This window comes from Halichoerus grypus, chromosome 14 (genome assembly GCF_964656455.1).
Source record: "Halichoerus grypus chromosome 14, mHalGry1.hap1.1, whole genome shotgun sequence".
Classification (NCBI taxonomy): Eukaryota; Metazoa; Chordata; class Mammalia; order Carnivora; family Phocidae; genus Halichoerus; species Halichoerus grypus.
The window spans coordinates 36,421,767-36,441,116 of NC_135725.1; the positions used below are offsets into that span (position 1 = coordinate 36,421,767).

A 19,350-nucleotide genomic window follows, 5' to 3' on the forward strand; every position below is an offset into this window, starting at 1 on the left:
TATGCATGTGGACGCACACATATGCATATGCAAATGCGGTTATCATACTACAATCCTATATTTATCTTTGTTTTATCTGTTTAAATCAGTGGATAATATATAACTTTCCATGAATATAAATATTCTCTATCATAATATAAAGGCTGCATAGTACTCCATAGTTTGTTGTACACCTTAAATTGTCTAAGATATTTGATTTAACAATAACACTATATCATATTGGTTAATATTATCATCTTTAAATTGAGCCTTTTAGTTGCCATCTTACGTGATCCTATTTAATAGTTAATGTACTTTCCAAGAGTTTTAATGTTTTGATGTGGTGGTAACCTACCATTACACATATTTATTAAGCCCTTGAATTTGTTTACTTCTAGGTAGATTCTGCTCTATATGAACAAAAGAATAAACTGAAGATTTAATCTTTTCCAGCAATGAAGAAATTAGTGGCTTTTATAAACCTTTTAGAAAACCATGAATGACTGGTATATAGGCAGGTACTCTATTGTGTGATGTCTTACAATTTAAGTTAATAGAAGAGAGAAACCATATAGATTGAATCTATTATGTAATGCCTTAATGAGTGGTGTTGTTTTTAAGGATATGTTTTTCTCAAAGGTCTGTAATTAAATTATTCCAACTATTTTCTATTGTAATTGAAGGAAACATAATATAACATAGTTTATCTGCCAAAGAAATGATATTTAACTCTTAGGAGGAATTACTGTGTGTGAAAATGACTCTGACACTAAAAGAACCACTTGAGGAGTGAAATAAAATGTTTCTAAAATCCTTCTGATGAAATGTTAGCAGAAAACAAAATATCACTATCTCTGAGGTGTGAATGTTCACATTAAAATTTATTATTCTTACTCTGCCAATTGAAATACATGTGTGGAGTAAAATTTTCAGTAATGAGTGCTCATACCTTCTTGGTCAAAGTCACCGAGCTAACTGGTGGCAAGGATTTGACTGCTTTCTGAGTCTTTGATTCTCAGTCTATTGTATTTCACTCCAGTTATTGGCCAATATTCCAGGTCTACTTGTTTCTGAGTTGGTAGACACTATTTCTTAGCCTTCCACAGATGTGTCTCCTGTGCATTCCTTTTAAAAATTCCAGTGCACATGGATTAACCTTGTGAACTTACTATTCATTCTCTACTGTGTTCTGCTTTTATTTTCCCTGCAGGAACAAGGAGTGAGAAGATGACTTCAAAAGATCTACTTCCTACTGATATTTGCTAAAGAGGAAGCCTTTCCCAAGAATCTAGTGTGATCTGAATACTTATACTTCAACAAGTCAATCAGGAAATTACATAATGTCCTGCCCCCTCTTCCTTTTTTTATCAAGAGATGCATCAACTTAAATTTGAGGTAAATGTTAAAAGGGCTAGTGTTAGAATCTACATTTGGCTGAAACAAAGTATCACCATTGTAAAGTGAACTCCTTGGAAACAATTAAAAATTTTAATTGTTATTATTTTATTATAAAAGAATTAAAGTCAAACTTTAAGGTTTGACATTATAATACAGGAACAATAATTTCTTGCAGCACTATCAGATGCTAGATTACTCTTGCAGGCACTATGTTGTATGTTTGTAATATTAAATTGGCAATTTTAACTGAATAATAGAATTTCAATATAAAAAGCACATAAGGAAATTTATGTCCTCCAGTTATATCTAGAATGCTTATCTATATCTGAATGTGAATATTCAGATAATAACAGTAAATCCAAAGGACATCCTTGTTTGTATTATGGGCATTTTTATACTGAGTAGATACATTAGACACTCAGACTGTACATCATGACCCATGAGCAAATTCAGGGATTCCAGAAATGATACTCAACACATTTGGCTAGTTGGTCTTCATAACGAAAGCCAAGCCAGAGAGATGATTTTAGGCATATAAGAAAGCCAAAGCAGAAATATGGCTCACCCTAATTTTAATCTATTTTTTTAAAAATGATGTACATGGCCTGACTCAGGCAAGAATACTGACTATTGGGACACAATTAAAGGGGAGAAAATAAATTTTAACATGATATAGATAACTATTTTTAGGGGAGAGATTTGTAATGAAGGATCAGTAATTAAACTGTCAGTGACAATGGTACTATGTTAGAGTTATATCATTGATGCATTTCAGGAAATTTTATTTCAGAGATAAGATTCTAGTAAATAGATTTGATCAGATATACTCCTTTCATTTGTACTACTTGTCCATGTGGGGATAGCCATTCAGAAAGAATTTATGCTGAGCGAAGTAAGCAGACCTCAGCAAAATTGCAATTTTGGTAATTCTGAAATTCTAATATCCTAAACCTATCATATGTCTACATAGCTGTCAAAGTACTGCATAAGTCTTGAGAAGTTGTACTTGAATTAGTATTTCTTTTAAAGATTTTATTTATTTATTTGACAGAGAGAGAGACAGCTAGAGAGGGAACACAAGCAGGGCGAGCGGGAGAGGGAGAAGCAGGCTTCCCGCGGAGCAGGGAGCCTGATGCGGGGCTCGATCCCAGCATCCTGGGATCATGACCTGAGCCGAAGGCAGACTCTTAATGACTGAGCCACCCAGGCGCCCCTTGAATTAGTATTTCTATAAATTAATTAAAGCTATTAATGAATGCATCTATCAGATATGTGACTCAGCATTTGAAGAAATTCATGGAATCAGCATTTCAGATGGTGATTTTCTCTGATGCTAAAAAGAATTAGATGTGTTATCTCTTCCCAGCTCACTTTTGCAGGGGAGTTCAATATTTTGGAGAGAGTGAGGGGAAGTAGAACTTTAAAATGATTTGGAAACCTAAAGGTTGTGAAATCATTTTAAGTAATTATAAAAAATAGTAAATAATAGTAAATAAATTTAAAGATAGTTTGATAGGTTTAGGAAAATCATAGTTAATCAACAATGATAAATAGTACAGTGTTAAGATTTCTACACTCTATGTCATGTATCCTATATTGATATCACAAAAGTCTTTTTTAATACAATTATTTAAAACACGATTATTTAAGAGGCACTTGGGTGGCTCAGTTGTTAAGCGTCTGCCTTCGGGTCAGTTCATAATCCCAGGGTCATGGGATCGAGCCCTGCATCAGGCTCCCTGCTCCACGGGAAGCCTGCTTCTCCCTCTCCCACTTCCGCTGCTTGTGTTCCCTCTCTTGCTGTGTCTCTCTCTTCAAATAAATAAAATCTTTTAAAAAAATACGATTATTTAAAATACGATTGTTTTCCACATTTTCAGAAAAGATGTTGGAAGCTAACAGTTGCCTGAATAAACTCCAAAATATCTTACTGTTAGTACATTGCGGAGTCAAAATTTAACCCAAGCTTAATTACATTCAGAATCCTAATTAATTCATATACCAGGGTAGGATAATATTAATAGATAGCATTTACTGAATATATTCCATATGTTGGATATTTTGTGTGTATTAACTCATTTAATTCTTACAAGTGTATCTCTATAAAAGTGAGCTGTACTTTATTATGCTTTCTTTTATTTACTTTTTAAACACAGAGATTCTGGCCTCAGAGGTTGTGGTATGAAGCATTGCATGATAATCTCTACATGTTATTTAATCATTGTGAGTGTTTTGCAAGTGGTATTTCAATGCACATATTTACATTTTTTTTTTCAGGATTGGGCATCATGTACATGTAATTACACATTCATTACGTGTCTATCATCTTGGTTGGTTGGTCCTAGGTAATAATAATGATAGCATTTATTGAATATATACTGTGTCAGGAAGTATGGTAAGTGCCGTAAATTCATCTCATTTAATTCCTATAGTAGTTCTAACAAGTATAATGGTCACCCTCATCACACAGATAAGAAAATTGACTAGAAAAGTTAATAAATGTCCCCAAGAGCACAGAGTAAGTAAAAAGCGCGGCTGAGTTTCAAACACAAACTCTCTGACCCTATTAGTTTGATGCAGCATAAAGATTCTGATTCTTCCAAAGGGGAGGAAGTGTGAAAGAAGTTTGAGGCTCCCATTTTAGTTCATTTAGAAAAAAAAAAAACAAAAACAAACTTAAAACCTCAGCTTCTTAAAGCAGAGCTCTGACTACCCCTAATTTAAAAACAAAAACAAAAACAAAAACAAATCTATAAGAATAGCAAATTAAAATCCTTCCAGTCTTACAATGCCAATATATTATGATTAATTTTCTGTAGTGACAGCCCCTCAGTGTCTAGCTTATTAAATGTTAAACTGAAACTATGCATTATTTATCAGACATGCCCATTTCTAGAATTTTCTGCCAATAAATTAGAGAATACATAAGGTTTTACAAAATATGTAAATTTTCTCTAATATATGCACAATTTGGTATAGGTTATCAGAAACACTTATTTGGAAAACCAGATAGCCTTCTATTCATTTAGGAAAATGCAAATAACAAGAAAAACCAACTTTGAACTCTCACTTCTTTCAAGAATGCCAAGCTTATCATCTCAGAAATGTACTCTTTTTATAACTATAGGAAAAATGTTTGGGAAAGAAAATAGGCTGTTTCAGTGAAACCTGGCATATTTTAAATGCTCAGTAAATAACTAATGAAAACTTAAATGCTCCAATAAATAAATGATCACTGGATAGGCTCTTAGGAAGAAAACTATCCTGTGTTTAGGTGCTAGATTTTATCTTAGCTCAGTATCCATACTTTCTCAATGTATTTTTCAATACCCAGATCATTTATTTCAAAGTAGATTTTATTTTATTTTTTTTAAGATTTTATTTATTTATTTGACAGAGAGAGAGACAGAGAGAGGGAACACAGCAGGGGGAGTGGGAGAGAGAGAAGCAGGCCTCCCATGGAGCAGGGAGCCCGATGCGGGGCTCGATCCCAGGACCCTGGGATCATGACCTGAGCCGAAGGCAGACACTTAACCGACTGAGCCACCCAGGTGCCCCCAAAGTAGATTTTAAACCCTGGGAAAGTTGAAGTGACAGGCAATGATGGGTTTTGGGACTATCAACTCATCCCATGATTAGATAATCTATGTAAATCTGTTGTGTGACCATAACTATATATAACATATATAACTATGCAATATTAGTTTAGTAACACATGCATCTATTCAACAGATACTTACTGAACAACAATGTGTCAGCCACTATTATACCAGAATGTGAGGTTAAAGTGATGAAAAATGCAAATAGGGTCTGTTCTTATAGATGTTATACCCTGATTACTGATACTATATTTAATGATACAATATTTTGTTGCCACTATCAAGAGCCACTAGATATAGACTGCCATAAGAGTCTATACACTTTTGTAAGGATTGCTCTTTAGATCTTTCAAATACAAATTCTATGCATTTGAGAAGAAATGCAATAAAGTTTATTAAGTTCAAGAGGGTTTAACATTATGGCAGAACATCCCAGTTATCGCCCCATCCATATAATGTTGTTTTTAAATAAGAGAACCTCTGATTTTAGCCAGTTCCATGGCCATTAGGAATAAGACTATGATCCTTAGACTTGGTGCCATAAGACTTAGTCCTGGCAAGGCACGTACATGGAAGTGGAATGAGTGACTTCTAGGAAGTGTCACTGAATGTAGAAAATACGTAGAGAGTATCCTTGACCCTTTCTCCCATTAATTTTTCTCACTAGAATGCAGAATAAATGCCTGGAGCACCTGCAGTCATTTTGTATCATGACAGACTACCCTCACCTCCTTGTTCTGTTAAACTTCCAAGCAGAGTACTAAAAAATAGAAGGAGACTGGATCCTGAACAGCAGTGAGTGTCATCTCAGGCTTGGAAGGATTATCTCTTGAATATGAGCAAGAAATAAATTCTATAGAGACAGGAAATAGATTAGAGGCTTTTAGGGACCAAGGAGTGAGAAGAATGGGAATGACTGCTGATAGGTACAGAATTTCTTTTTGGAGAGTAAAAACATTCTAAAAGTAGTTACTGTATGTACAAAGCCAAAGATACTAAACCACCAAAGTGTATGCTTTAAAAAGTTACACAAAAAATGAATTTTATGGTATGTGAATTACTCCTCAATAAAGCTATTATTAAAAACATATGTGCCTTAGTTACCCTATTAGTTCAATTTGCTCTTAAATAATTTGGATACATTTTACTGTGCTAGAAAATTGTGTAGCATATTCTTTGGAACTCAAATTTGCTTGAATTTATTAATTTCCTACTATGCATTAACATGTTTGTAGAGATTAGGGGAATTAAAAATAATAACAACAACAACAACAACAACAGCCACAACAATCTCTGTCTTCCATAATCTATAGTCTACTGAGGAAAGAGGTTATTTGTGAATTAACTAACACCAAGACCAAATATTAACCATCCAGGGCTCTTGTGAGGATTTTATTATATGACAGGAAGTCATTTGAAAACTACTAAATAACAAAATTCATGATTAGAAGAACAAAAAGTTGCCAATAAAGGAGGATCATATGGTTATAGGCTGAAATTTGTGTTTTAGCCTGTTAGTAGTGGTGCCTTTAATATCTTTGTAACTAAGTGAATAACTGTTTTGAAATTGTGCTTACAAAAACCCAAAATGTTAAAAACCACTAAATAAAGTTTTATCCTCATGAAAAAAAAGTATGAAAGCAATGATTACAAATATTTCTGGTGTCAAATAGTTAAAGAAGCAACATTAAACAATCCGTTTTGGTGGTGGGGATTTAAATCTTTTAATTTAAATGTGTAGATCCTTATGTGTGATATTCTGACTCAAACATCACTATTTTGAAAAATGCCTCTCTAAATTATTCAAAACACTGAAATTTTATGGAAAATGTTTCCCTCTGGGGCAGCTGGCTCAGTCAGAGGAGCATGCAACTCTTGATCTCAGGGTCGTGAGTTGGAGCCCTATCTGGGGTCTAGAGATTACTTAAATAAATAAAACTCTAAAAAAAAAGTTTCCTGTTGTGTGGATATGATTGGCAACAATAACCTCAAATTATAAATAGTTACATAATAAAGAGATCCTCCAAATTTTTTCATGAATGACAGCACCATAATTTTCCTAAGTTAACATTCAGCCACACTAATTGATAAAACTTCAAAAATAATAATGTCATAAAAGTTTTCATGCATTTACTATACTGTACACCTGGAACTACTAGAACAGTGTTGTTAAATATACTGAAATTTGAAATAAAATAAAATTTAAAAAAAGGAAAAAAAAATGTGACCATGCTATAGATATCTATACATTTGAGAAGAAATGTAAATTACATGTAAATCCCAGCATAATATAATGATTGTTTAGTTACTGGAGATGATTATACTGGAAAATCTGTAAGAATGTGTGAAAGTTCACAGGATTGGTTTAACCTTTAAGTAAATTAATTGGTTACTATAGCAACATTAATTTTCATTTCACTTCAACTGTTACAGGAGCTCAAATAAGCTTTGGAGCTTCATTCAGTTCTATATTCATTAGATATATATACCCAGAAGGGGGTATGCTGGATCATATGGTCATTCCATTTTCAATTTTTTGAGAAACATTCATATTATTTTTTTATAATGGCTGTATCAATTTACATTCCCACCAATAGCACACAAGTATTCCTTTTCCTCTGCATTTTTTCAACACATATTATCTCTAGTCTTTTTGAATATAGCCATTCTAACAGGTGTGAGGTGATATCTCAGTGTAGCTTGGTTTTCATTAGTGATGTTGAACATCTTTTCATGTACCTGTCGGCCATTTATAGATCTTCTTTGGGAAAATGTCTATTCAGCTCCTCTGCCTATTTTTAAGTCAGATTTTTAAAGTATCATTATGAAGTTATATGAATTCTTTATATATACGGGATATTAACCTCTTATCAAATAAATGGTTTGCAAATACTTTGCGAATTATTTAGGCTACCTTTTTCATTTTCCCAACAGCTTCCTTTGCTATGCAGAAGCTTTTTAGTTTGATGTAGTCCCATTTATTCATTTTTTGCCTTTGTTGCTTTTGCTTAGGGTGTCATTATCCAAAAACTAGTTGCCAAGACCAAGGTCAAAGAGCTTTGCAGTGAATAAAAGGGAAAGCTTCAGGTATGCTCTAAACGGAGGCTGTTAGCCTAGAAAAGCTAGAGTGGGCTAACTACAAGGAGAATATCCTATGTAATTGGTTTAGGGAGCATATTTGGCTTTCTCCAGTTTGTTAAGAGTTGGAAATGTGAAGTGAAGTGTGGGGAGTAAAAATTAAGGAAATTGGCTGTTATTCTCCTGAAAATGTCCTGTATTTCCTGGACTTTCCTGACCATTCTGAGCCAATTGCTGTAGAGGTTGTGGTTTGTCTTCCTAGACTTGCTAGTCAGAGTTCTATTGTTATATATGGTCTGGCTGTTGTCCATTTGTTTATTAATCTCACATATCTAATTTTTCATTTTTCCCCCTCCAATCACAGGAGCATCCCTCAACTCAGTCACTAGTCACATTTTATTTTTTGTTATTATTATTTTTTTTAAAGATTTTAGTTATTTATTTGACAGAGAGAGAGAACAAGCAGGGAGAGCGGTAGGCAGAGGGAGAAGCAGAGTCCCCGCTGAACAGGGAGTCTAACGAGGGACCCCATCCCAGGACCCTGGGATCATGAGGTGAGCCGGAGGCAGACGCTTAACCGACTGAGCCACCCAGGCACCGCACTAATTACATTTTATACTGCATTATGTAGCCTTGCAGGCAGATTGTCTAAGCCTCCCATCACCAAAGAAGAATATAATATTTGAGAATTACAGAGGTTCAGTGAATATTTAATACAATAAAAAATCTAATATAATTGGCATAGTGGGAATTATTATGTGGTTATGAGTATGTAGTAAAGTTATAATATTATGGATTGAGTTTTGCATACCAAAGCATTTATTATTTTAATGTTGAAAATATTTTATTAAACATTCTTATTTCTTCTACTTGTCAATTGTCCATATGAAACCTACACAAACTATGTTAAAGATAATTAGTCTCAAGATACATTATTTCCCACAATTCTATGAGGTAAAACACCTTTCTTTCAACTACATAATACCTGGTTTCTTTCTTCTTTTATTTTTTAAATAGAAAAACCCATGAACATTTGCATATTTATCTATCACTTCTACTAGATAGGTTGAACATTGATAAATGAAAGGGATTAGTGAGATACCATGTAAGTTTATAACCTTGTTTACATATGTAGGCTATTCTGATATATACCTATCAAAAATAGAGGGAAAATATTTTTCTTTAATATGGTTCTTTAATCTCTGATTTCACTAGCATAGCAGATTTATTTGATTTTACTAGCGTCTGAAGAAAGATTTAGTCATAGACTTGTTCTTCCTCATCAGTTAGCAAATGTTTATTAAGTATCTATTTATTATATGTCTAAACACGATATCAGATGTTGGGAAATATAAAGCATTAGCCCTCTCTAATGATGTTTAGTTACAGAGACCAGTCTATCATATCAATGTTAAACAATAAAGGAAGAGGAAATGCATGTGTATATAGGACACAAAATATATGGTGCAAATACAATTGTTGTACCTAGTAGGAAAAAGGAGGAAAAACAAGGCTTCCTTTAGAGGAATACAAACCTAGAAACAGATTCAGGCTGTTTCAAACCTAGGATTAACTTTTAGTTGTATGGCATCTGGCAAGTTATTTAACTTACTGAGGCTGCAATAATAATGACTATAATTGATAATAATGATAACAATGATCACAAACACGTAAGAATTACAGGTGTTCTAGAATTTTCATACACTAATCAATTTAATTAATCCTCCTAACAACCCTAAATAGTAGGGCACTTCTATTATATCTATTTTATAGATAAATTAACTGAGGAACTGAGCAGCTAAATAACTTCCCCAAGGGCATAGATCTAGTTAGGAGAGGACTCTGCTAATGAACATTCTTGTATGCTATTAGAATTTATATGAGATAATTTAGTTCAAGTGCCACTGTGGTGACTGATTTTGGTAGCTGCCCAACAAACATCAGTTTGCTTCTTTCCAATTGAGTATGAGTTACTACAGTGCCTCTCAAACTTCAGAGCACATCAGAACAGTCCGGTTATCCACAGATATCTGAGCCATGCCCCCAGAGTTTCTGATTCATTAGGTGAGGAATGGAGTCCCCAGTTTGCATTTCTAACAAGTTCTTAATGGCTGTTGATGTTGCTGATCCAGAAACCCCACTTTAAGAATCACTGAGTCAGTGCTTACTAAAGGGAATCCCACTTATGTAGTCTTGGCCTCTCAAGGCTCACAATTTCATAAAGACTCTGTTTTGAGAACTTAAGATTTACACAAACAGAATAAAAATAAGATACATATAGATTGGTTAGTAAAACAGAAACATGCCCATTTAAGTTATTTAATTTTTTTAATAATCAAATCTGGTTAAGATTTATAAAATAAAACCCAAATGCAAATAAAATTCAGTTGGCTAAATACATTATGCCAATCACATACTGTGGGGTATTTGCAATGTTTCTATTTGTTAAAATACATTCAGATTTGGGGCACCTGGGTGGGTCAGTCGGTTGTGTCTGCCTTCGGCTCAGGTCATGATCCCAGGGTCCTGGGATCAAGCCCCACGTTGGACTCCCTGCTCTGCGGGAAGCCTGCTTCTCCCTCTCCCACTCCCCCTACTTGTGTTCCCTCTCTCGCTGTGTCTCTCTCTGTCAAGTAAATAAATAAAATCTTAAAGAAAAATACATTCAAATTAGATTCATAAGCAAATACTGTTCTATAAAGCATTTATATAGTATATATTATATATAAATATATATTATATGTAATAATAAATATATATTATTATATGTATTATATTATATATATTATTCAAGGTGCACTGTATCATGATCATTTTCTATCTTCTATTAGAATGCGAGGTTCAAAAGGGCAAGGATCTTGGGGTACCTGGGTGGCTCAGTGGGTTAAGCATCTGCCTTTGACTCAGGTCATGATCCCAAGATCCTGGGATTGAGTCCTGCATTGGGCTCCCCGCTCAGCAGGGAGTCTACTTCTCCCTTTACCCCTCCCTCCTACTCACGCTCTCTCTCTCTCTCACGCTTTCTCTCTCTCAAATAAATAAAATCTTTAAAAAATAAATAAAAATAAGGGCAAGGATCTTTGTTCCCTCATTTAATGTATCCCAAATGCTTAGGACAGAACCTAACATGTAGAAGGTGCTCCTAAATATCTGCATATCACTCACTAATTCTTTCGGTTAAGAGGAATTACAGAGTCACAGCTCTGGAATTAGTATTACCAAAATGACCTCCAGGAAGAATGTACCAGCTTCTACTCCCACCAGTGCTGTGTGCTTGTGCTATTTCCGTTGCTCATAAACACTACTTCTTATATTTGCCAATAGTAACAATTACTGCTACATGTGTTTACCATATGTTGTTTTTCAAATTTTAACATCTTTAAAATCAAGATGCATACCCAATGGAATAATTTAGCTTTTTTTCCCCTTTGTAGAGTTCTATAAAAATAATGATTTGTCTTACAGCTCATGGCATTTTAGATTCAAAAAAGAAAACTCCAGTGACACATAAATCTTAGTACTGTATTTGTGAATACTAGTCATAATTACTTCAAAAGCTATCTAACGCTGTTAAACATTTTGAAATACCACTGGAACACTATGAGCTGAATGATGTCTTAGAGCTCTGATTAACTACCTAAGAAATATCCTATTTTCCATGGGCTTACTGATGAATCAGAAACTGATGACCTGTCTTAATTGCTACAAATCAGTATTACTTGTCCTATATTTAAAAGAGATAAGAGAAAAGGAGAACATGTCACTGGGTTTAAATTAACAGAAAACATTTGTAAAAGAAAACATATTAGGAGATAAATGAAAAAAGTGAATATATCTGTAATCAAAAACCTCTAGTTTTTCTATGGAAGAAATATATAGTATCTTTAAAAAGATTTTACTGAGTTTATCTGTCATATGCTGCCACAGTGTGCAGTTTTTACTCTCAAATATTAAAAATTAATCACATATCAGATAAAAATATTGTTGTATTTTTTCTCACTATTATATAATTTTCAACACTTTAAGTCTTTAGGAGTAAATATTACTCCAATGACCTAGAACTAAGAAAGATGAAATGGCATCGATTTCTTCAAATGACCAAGACATCATAAAATGGTCAACTTTACTAGTAATATCTAAAAATTAAATTGATAAATTTTTGCCTCAAAATTGAACATATGTCTTTTGCAAAATAATATTAAAATTATTTTAAGACCAGTTCCTCCAAATGGAGATACAAATAGTTTATACTTGATTACAAGGATTAACTGATAAGATGTATGCAAAGTGTGCAGAAAAATTCTGGCTCATAGTGAGTATTCACCAAATATCAGCTATGATGATGTTGTTGATAATTAAAATATTTAGAAATAGGGGCACCTGGGTGGCTCGGTCAGTTGAGCATCCGCCTTTGGCTCAGGTCATGATCTCATGGTCCTGGGATCAAGCCCTGCTCTGGGCTCCCTGCTCAGCAGGAGTCTGCTTGTCCCTTTGCCCCTCCCTCCTTCTTGTGCACTCTGTCTCTCTCAAATAAATAAATAAAATATTTATTTATATATTTATATTTATATATTAAATATATATTTATATATTTAAATATATAATATTTATATATATTAAAATATATTTATTTTATATATATAATAAACCTAAATAAATAAATTTTATAAATAATAAATTATATTTATTTTATAATATAAATTATACAAATATAAATAAATTATATATATTTAAATATATTTATATATATTAAAATATATTTTTTATATGTATATAAAATGAATCTATGCAGCCACTGTAACTAAGGTTTTCTCTTTTCATTTTTACTTCTATAATCAGCAGTTGGAGGATGCATAGTAGTAGCAGTATAATTACCCACCTTCAGAAACATGACTACAGAAAAATATTAGCTTCTTTTTCTCTACTGTAGAAAGGGTAAGGAATACAAATATGTGCATGTACACCTGCATGTATATCTGATGTATCTGTAATGACTTCTGCAATGGATTGAATACTGAACAATCTTTCTCCTTAAAGAAAGGGAAACATGGTTTTTTTGTTGTTGCTTGGATTTTAATAGTCTATTTAAGACTCCTGTGAGAGAATATGATGAACAGGATTTGAAGCAAGAAGGAGTTCCTCTGCGGGAAATGTTGAGAATGTGGGAGGGAGTCACTCCAGATTACAAGAAGGTGGAGAATAAACTCCAAGAGATTGAGCATGGGGACATTCCCAGAGAGCACCCCCAAGAGATGAGATAATTTTCCTAAGAAGTGAGAGGACCTTCTGTCCTGGAAGTAAAACTAGGGGAGAGCCAAGATTAAGGTCATTGAGGAAATTTAGTCATTTTCCTCTGATCGTTAGCCCTTGTTGAAGGCACGCATTATCAGGCAGACAACTCATCCCTTCTTCAACACAGCACAGCACCCCATCCACTGACTGTGCAGGAGGAGTGACAGCCTTAATGACTTCAGCACCTTTTCATTACCTTGGAAGACATCTACTTCCCAAAGGCCTAGGACACCTGCAGCCTGAGTCAAGGTGTTTGCAGTCTTGGCTACCTATTGGCGTCGTAGTGTAGGATAGCGCTGTAGTATCCGCACATGAAGGATGGTTATATAGCTAATGATGCCGTTATTACAATTCTATAGTATCCCTGCTGCATTAAAACTGTCAGTTTAGTACGGATTACTTTAGAACACAAAGGAAGAACAATAAAATAGAACACAAAAAAATAAAAGACGAACATTCAAAGATAAATGAATTAGATACATTTCCTTAGATATCTGTGTTAAAGTGTTTTGTCAGTTCTCAAGATGGGCTATATAATGGGATTAAGGCAAAACATTATTCCTATTATCATCCAGTGCAAAGAATTTTTGTCTTTGGAGTGTTCATTATCCTATGAATACACACATTCTTTGGAAAAGTTTGTTTTTAACTAGGAAAAATATAAATAAATTAAGAATAACCATAGTACATATATTTATTCAAGGGCAAAGGAAGATGTATGTGTACATTGTTTATCATTACACTTAAGTTAAATAGGTGTTAATTTATATAGTGTTTATTCTAATGTTTGAGTCATAATGATGAGTTAAAATTAGGAAATATTAAAGATTTCTTTAGTGAATATATTTTGATCAGAGAAGCCATAAACAGCATGCTAACAGGATAATTCTTGTCTGAGTGTTCTACATGTTACACAAGTATTATATGTAAACACCTTCATATATTCAACAAAGTATTCAGAAGCACCTTTTGTATTTCCTTAATGGTTCTTGGAAGGATGATGTCATACTATATTTTTTCCATTGTTCACTTTATAAAGAATCTCATTTTTTTTTAATTTAGAGAGGTCAACTGTTATTGTTAATACACAGAAATATTTTTAAAACATCACCTCATATATCATTTGTGATGGTAGCCTCATTTTTCTAAGACTAGCAAAATGTAGAAGAAATGATTGATTGCAAGTTTTCTTTCATATGCTACAGCGACAAACAAAAAGCTGAAATAATGTAGTCTAGGATGTGGTTAAAGATTAAAGACTTTACTGTATGCACCATTTCATATTCTTTAAACCAGTATCTAAATAGCCTAATAGGATTATGTATGTGAATTGGACAATACATTGAACTATTATTAGCTTAAATTCGTTCTAAATGGTTGGGTACAAAGAAATATAAAAGACATCCTGGCCTTAATTTAAAATGTCTTTCAGAACTACAAGTTATATTATATATATATATTTTTTTTTTTTCACAAATCACACAAGTCAGTATATAAACTTTATCATTAATAAAATTGGGATCCATTGTTTTGACAAGACTATTCTACTATGAGGAAACTGGAGGAGTCAGAGAAAGAAGGCTTTGGGACTGAGAAAGAAGTAATTAGCAGGAATGAAGATTGACTTGTGTCAAAGAAGCTGTAGGTCAGAAGCTCCCAGTGTCTGAAAAACTAAGGGAAATAATGAGAGAGAGGGAATAGGCCCTTAAACATCGGCAGAGCTCTAACATGGGGAAGGGAGGAGGATCAAAATCATAGTTAAAAGCAAAAAGTGGACAAAGACAAACAAATGTAACCACCCCCATTGCAGGCTATCAGCCCATTCAAGTAGGGAAGGGAAAAAGCCGTAACTTTAAACAAAGTTAAAAATACTTATCACTATAGTTGTCAATGGCATATTAATTGTACTGATTTCACAATATTTTACACTTGAAAGTGATTAAAAAGCCATGGAAGCTGTCTTAAATTCCATTTAAGAATAAAGAAGCAGTCCCATAGATTAATCATAAAGGGAAGGAAAAAACCTATTAAAATTGCTTTAGGATGATATCCCTTGAGTATTACTTGTTCAATGTGATGATTACAGAAATGTGCACCTTAGCACTGGATTAAAGTCCTCCTTCATCCTCTTGGATTGGATCCTTTGTACAGTACACACCCTGCACTACCATATTTGTAGGAAAAATCAAAGGGAAATGGGTGAGCAGAGTACGAGAGGGAGGGGAGGAAGGAAAGGAGGTGGAAGCCTGTCCTTTACTATTTTTTTAATATTCTGAATTCATTAGAATTAGAAACTATTGTTGCCCTTCAAAATCCTAACTCCAAATGTGGTTTCTTGCCCTTCTGAACCTTGACTACTACATTTTTTTTTTAAAAGTCATTTTTTATGAAATTATTAAAAAGTAATAAAATTTTCATGGTAGAAAAGTTTGGAAAGTTATAAAGAACTTTTTAGAGGCAAGTAATATAGATCTTTTGATTAACTCTTTTCCAGACCTTTTAAAACATCTATTTAAAAAAAAAAAGTCTTAATTTTTTTTTTTTGTTACAAGCTCTGTAAAAATTCTTATCCTATTTAAAATTCATTCATAGTATATTTTTCCTTCCTTCCTACCTCTTTCCTTCCTTCTTTCTTTTTTACATTATTGGTAAACATATTTTTTAATGTTTCCCCCATCACTTATTCTGCATTTCAATGACTCAGTTCCTCCTCTCATAGTGGCTTATTAGAAAGAAATGTGTATAGAGGTGGTTATAGGTTTGAATCTTGGCTTCATCACTTCTCAGCTGTGTCATTTTGACAAATGATCTAAGCTTCAGTATTTTTTTTTTTTTTTTATCTAACATGCCTCCTTGCCTGACATTCACTTCTTAGTTCCTAAACCCCCCAAAGTGGAGCCTTTTGAACCGACAAATGAGAATAAGATTATACTACTACCAGGATGATAACAATGCTAGATATGCATGATAAATGTTCTCATCTCCAAAGAACATTGTATTTAACCACATGATAGTTAGGTTTTAAAAGTATCATTTAGCACCTCTACACCTCCATACAATTAATATTAATATATCTATATATAATATATGAATCATTACATTATTATTAATGCATTAATAATTAATACATAATTATATAAAATATATTTATTATTATATCAATTTATTATATATATTAGTGTATTGTATTAATATAAGTAGCACTACACTTCTAGAATCCTATAGCAGGTGACATTCTCTGAGTGCTTATATGCCAGGCAAAATACTGAACAGTGCCCTTGTATTATCTTTCTGAGTTCCATGACAATATCATAAGTTAGGAGCTCCCATGATGCCCATTATGATGATGAGCAGACTGAGCTTTAGAGAAAACACATATTTTATACCAGGCCACTCACTCTTTTAGTAAATGTCTGAGTTGAGACTTTAACTGATATTAATTCAAACCTAAAGTCCATGGCATTAATCATGATGCTTCATGTCCTCTTGGGCTTGTCCAAGGCCCACCAGAACAATCCCTGGCTTTCCTGGGCCCAGTTTCAATACAGCTCTTCCCCCAGTATCAAGTCTCCCCTTCTAGAACTTTTTTTTACCGTAGACTGGTTCTCCTCACTCTCTCCTCCAGTTATCTCAATCTCTTCTTATATTCTTATCTTTCTCTGCACTTCTTTCTAAGTAATTTCATCAAATTTATTGTCTAATTTACTATTTTTCTCTTTGTTTTTCTCTATGCTGTATCCCATATTTCTAAAATTCCAATTGTTATAATCCACATTTCTAGACCTTCTGTAAACTTAAAAACATCAGCACGTTTCTCTACATAGCAATAACAAGTTAGAAAACACAGTAGAATGTATGCTACATTCACAATGAAGAAAATGTTATAAATATATAACTGTTATTTGAATGCAGAATATTTACAGACTTTATGTAGCAAATTGTGAAACTATGAAAGGATAAAGAAGACCTGAATCAATAGAGATATATATCCTATTAATGAAAATAATTATTTAACATTGTTATTATCTCAATTGCTGTGTTCTTACGTGTATGGGATACACAGACAGATCAAACAAAAAATGGTATCATGGTTGTATGAGAAAACACAGGAACAAGGGGACTTGCTGGCTAAGTGCTTGTGACAAATTGAGAAGATAATAATGAAATTTAAATTGAAACTGAATAATAGTAGGAAGGAGTATAACTGACAAGTTTAGGTAAAAAAACTTACACCCCAGTATGTTCCTTATCTCGACAAACATAATAAACTCTCATTCTCTGTGGATGCCACGCATAGGTCTCATAGATCTCATTCATTCATTCATTCATTCACTCATTGTTTGCCAGTTGGCCCTGGTTTTAAGGATTAGTCATATCATGGAGAATAAATGTTCTAGTCTATCACATTGGCATGTGAACAGAGGCATTTATTTCAGTGTGAGAATTGTCTAACAGGATCTGTGTCATTGTAGAGGAAGGAGCTATGAACATAGTTTTGACATCTGCCTGCTTCCTCCTATCTGACAAACAAGAGGCCCTCCCCAACACAGAATATCAACTGTTTGATGAGCTCCCTTTAACTGTTCTTTCTTTCCCACTTATCCTCAAGCTGAATCTCACAAGACTTGGCTAGTATTCTACAACAATTACAACAGAACTGTTCATCCTTCTGTTTTCATTCACTGGCTGATAACTCAGCTATATAAAAAATTTCCTTTGTACTAAAATTTAATAAATAGTCCCTAATTGTAAGAACATTTTTTCCTTCCTCAGAAAATCTGAATTATCTTCCCACATTTTATTAGTCTGTTTTCTCAATAGTAGCTATGATAAAGATATACTGGCTAGTGATGCTAAAGATTTTTTTTCTACTTGTACATTTCATGATACATTTGGTTATTAAGGTGACTTTTTAAGTCCATGGTTTCATCTTACCATTGGTAATGAAAACAATATTCTATTTGAGGAATGGCCCAAAAATATGAGAGAAAGGGCACAATGCTGGAAAACTAAATTAAACAATGAAAACCAATCAACAAATCAAAAAAAAAGCATGGGTATCATCCAGAGTAATACACTGGGGACAAAGATCTTATTGTGTGTGTGTGCACGCGTGCACGTGTGTGTGTGTGTATGTGTGTAATTCAGAATTTAATATTTGCTATAATAATTTTTGAGTTATGATTATTTTGATAAAATTTTTATTGTCATTATGAGGTGGTAAAAACTCAATTTACCCTTAAAGAAACTTTCAATCCAAACTGACACTTAATACTGACTGACATTGATAATCCTCTAGGAAGTGGTGGCTTTGGCCTCCACACTCTATAGCTAAATCAGGGAACAATCTGTGGAGTCATATAAGTAATATATGGTTTTATAAGATTATGTGTTTGCTTTTTCATCCTAAAAACATTATAAAAACATGCATGATCTATTACTTTTGAAAGGACAAAGTTAGGGATCTACAGATCCAACAATTCAATGAAAGGTTCTTAAATTCAAATTTCATGCTCTATTTCTTAATATAAGATATCCAGTCACCATAAATCTATTTATTGGTTCAGGAAATAGTGAGGGACTGGTTTGTGTCAGAAACTGTTCTAGGTGCACTATTGACTATAACAGACAAAGCCCCTTGCCCTGTTGGAAGCTGCATTATAAGAAGTGGAACAATGAACATTCAATATATGAGTAAATTAAATAGTATGTTGGATGGTGAAAGTGCTAGGAAAACAAACAGTGGAAGTTAAGGGGGGTTTGGAGTCCTTGGGGGTAAGCATGAAGCCTACAGGGAATAAATAATTATAAGATGTTGGTTTATTATAAATCTGCAGATTCTGTATTTCATACTACTATGTACATAAAAGTGATTTTAATTGATTAAGGACTGGAGGATTAGTGTGTATGCACATGTGGATCTTCTTCTGAGAAGATGATCTATTATTTTCATCACACTCTTAAAGAGATCTTGTTTCCAAACCAAAAAGTCTGACATTTTCAA

The 19,350-nt window shown here is 33.3% G+C and overlaps 1 protein-coding gene across 42 annotated transcripts in view; it reads right to left on the reverse strand.

Moving 5' to 3' along the window:
- Positions 1 to 19,350, reverse strand: part of PTPRD (protein tyrosine phosphatase receptor type D) — a 2,297,676-nt gene that overhangs the window by 1,278,952 nt on the left and 999,374 nt on the right. The window lies entirely within an intron of this gene.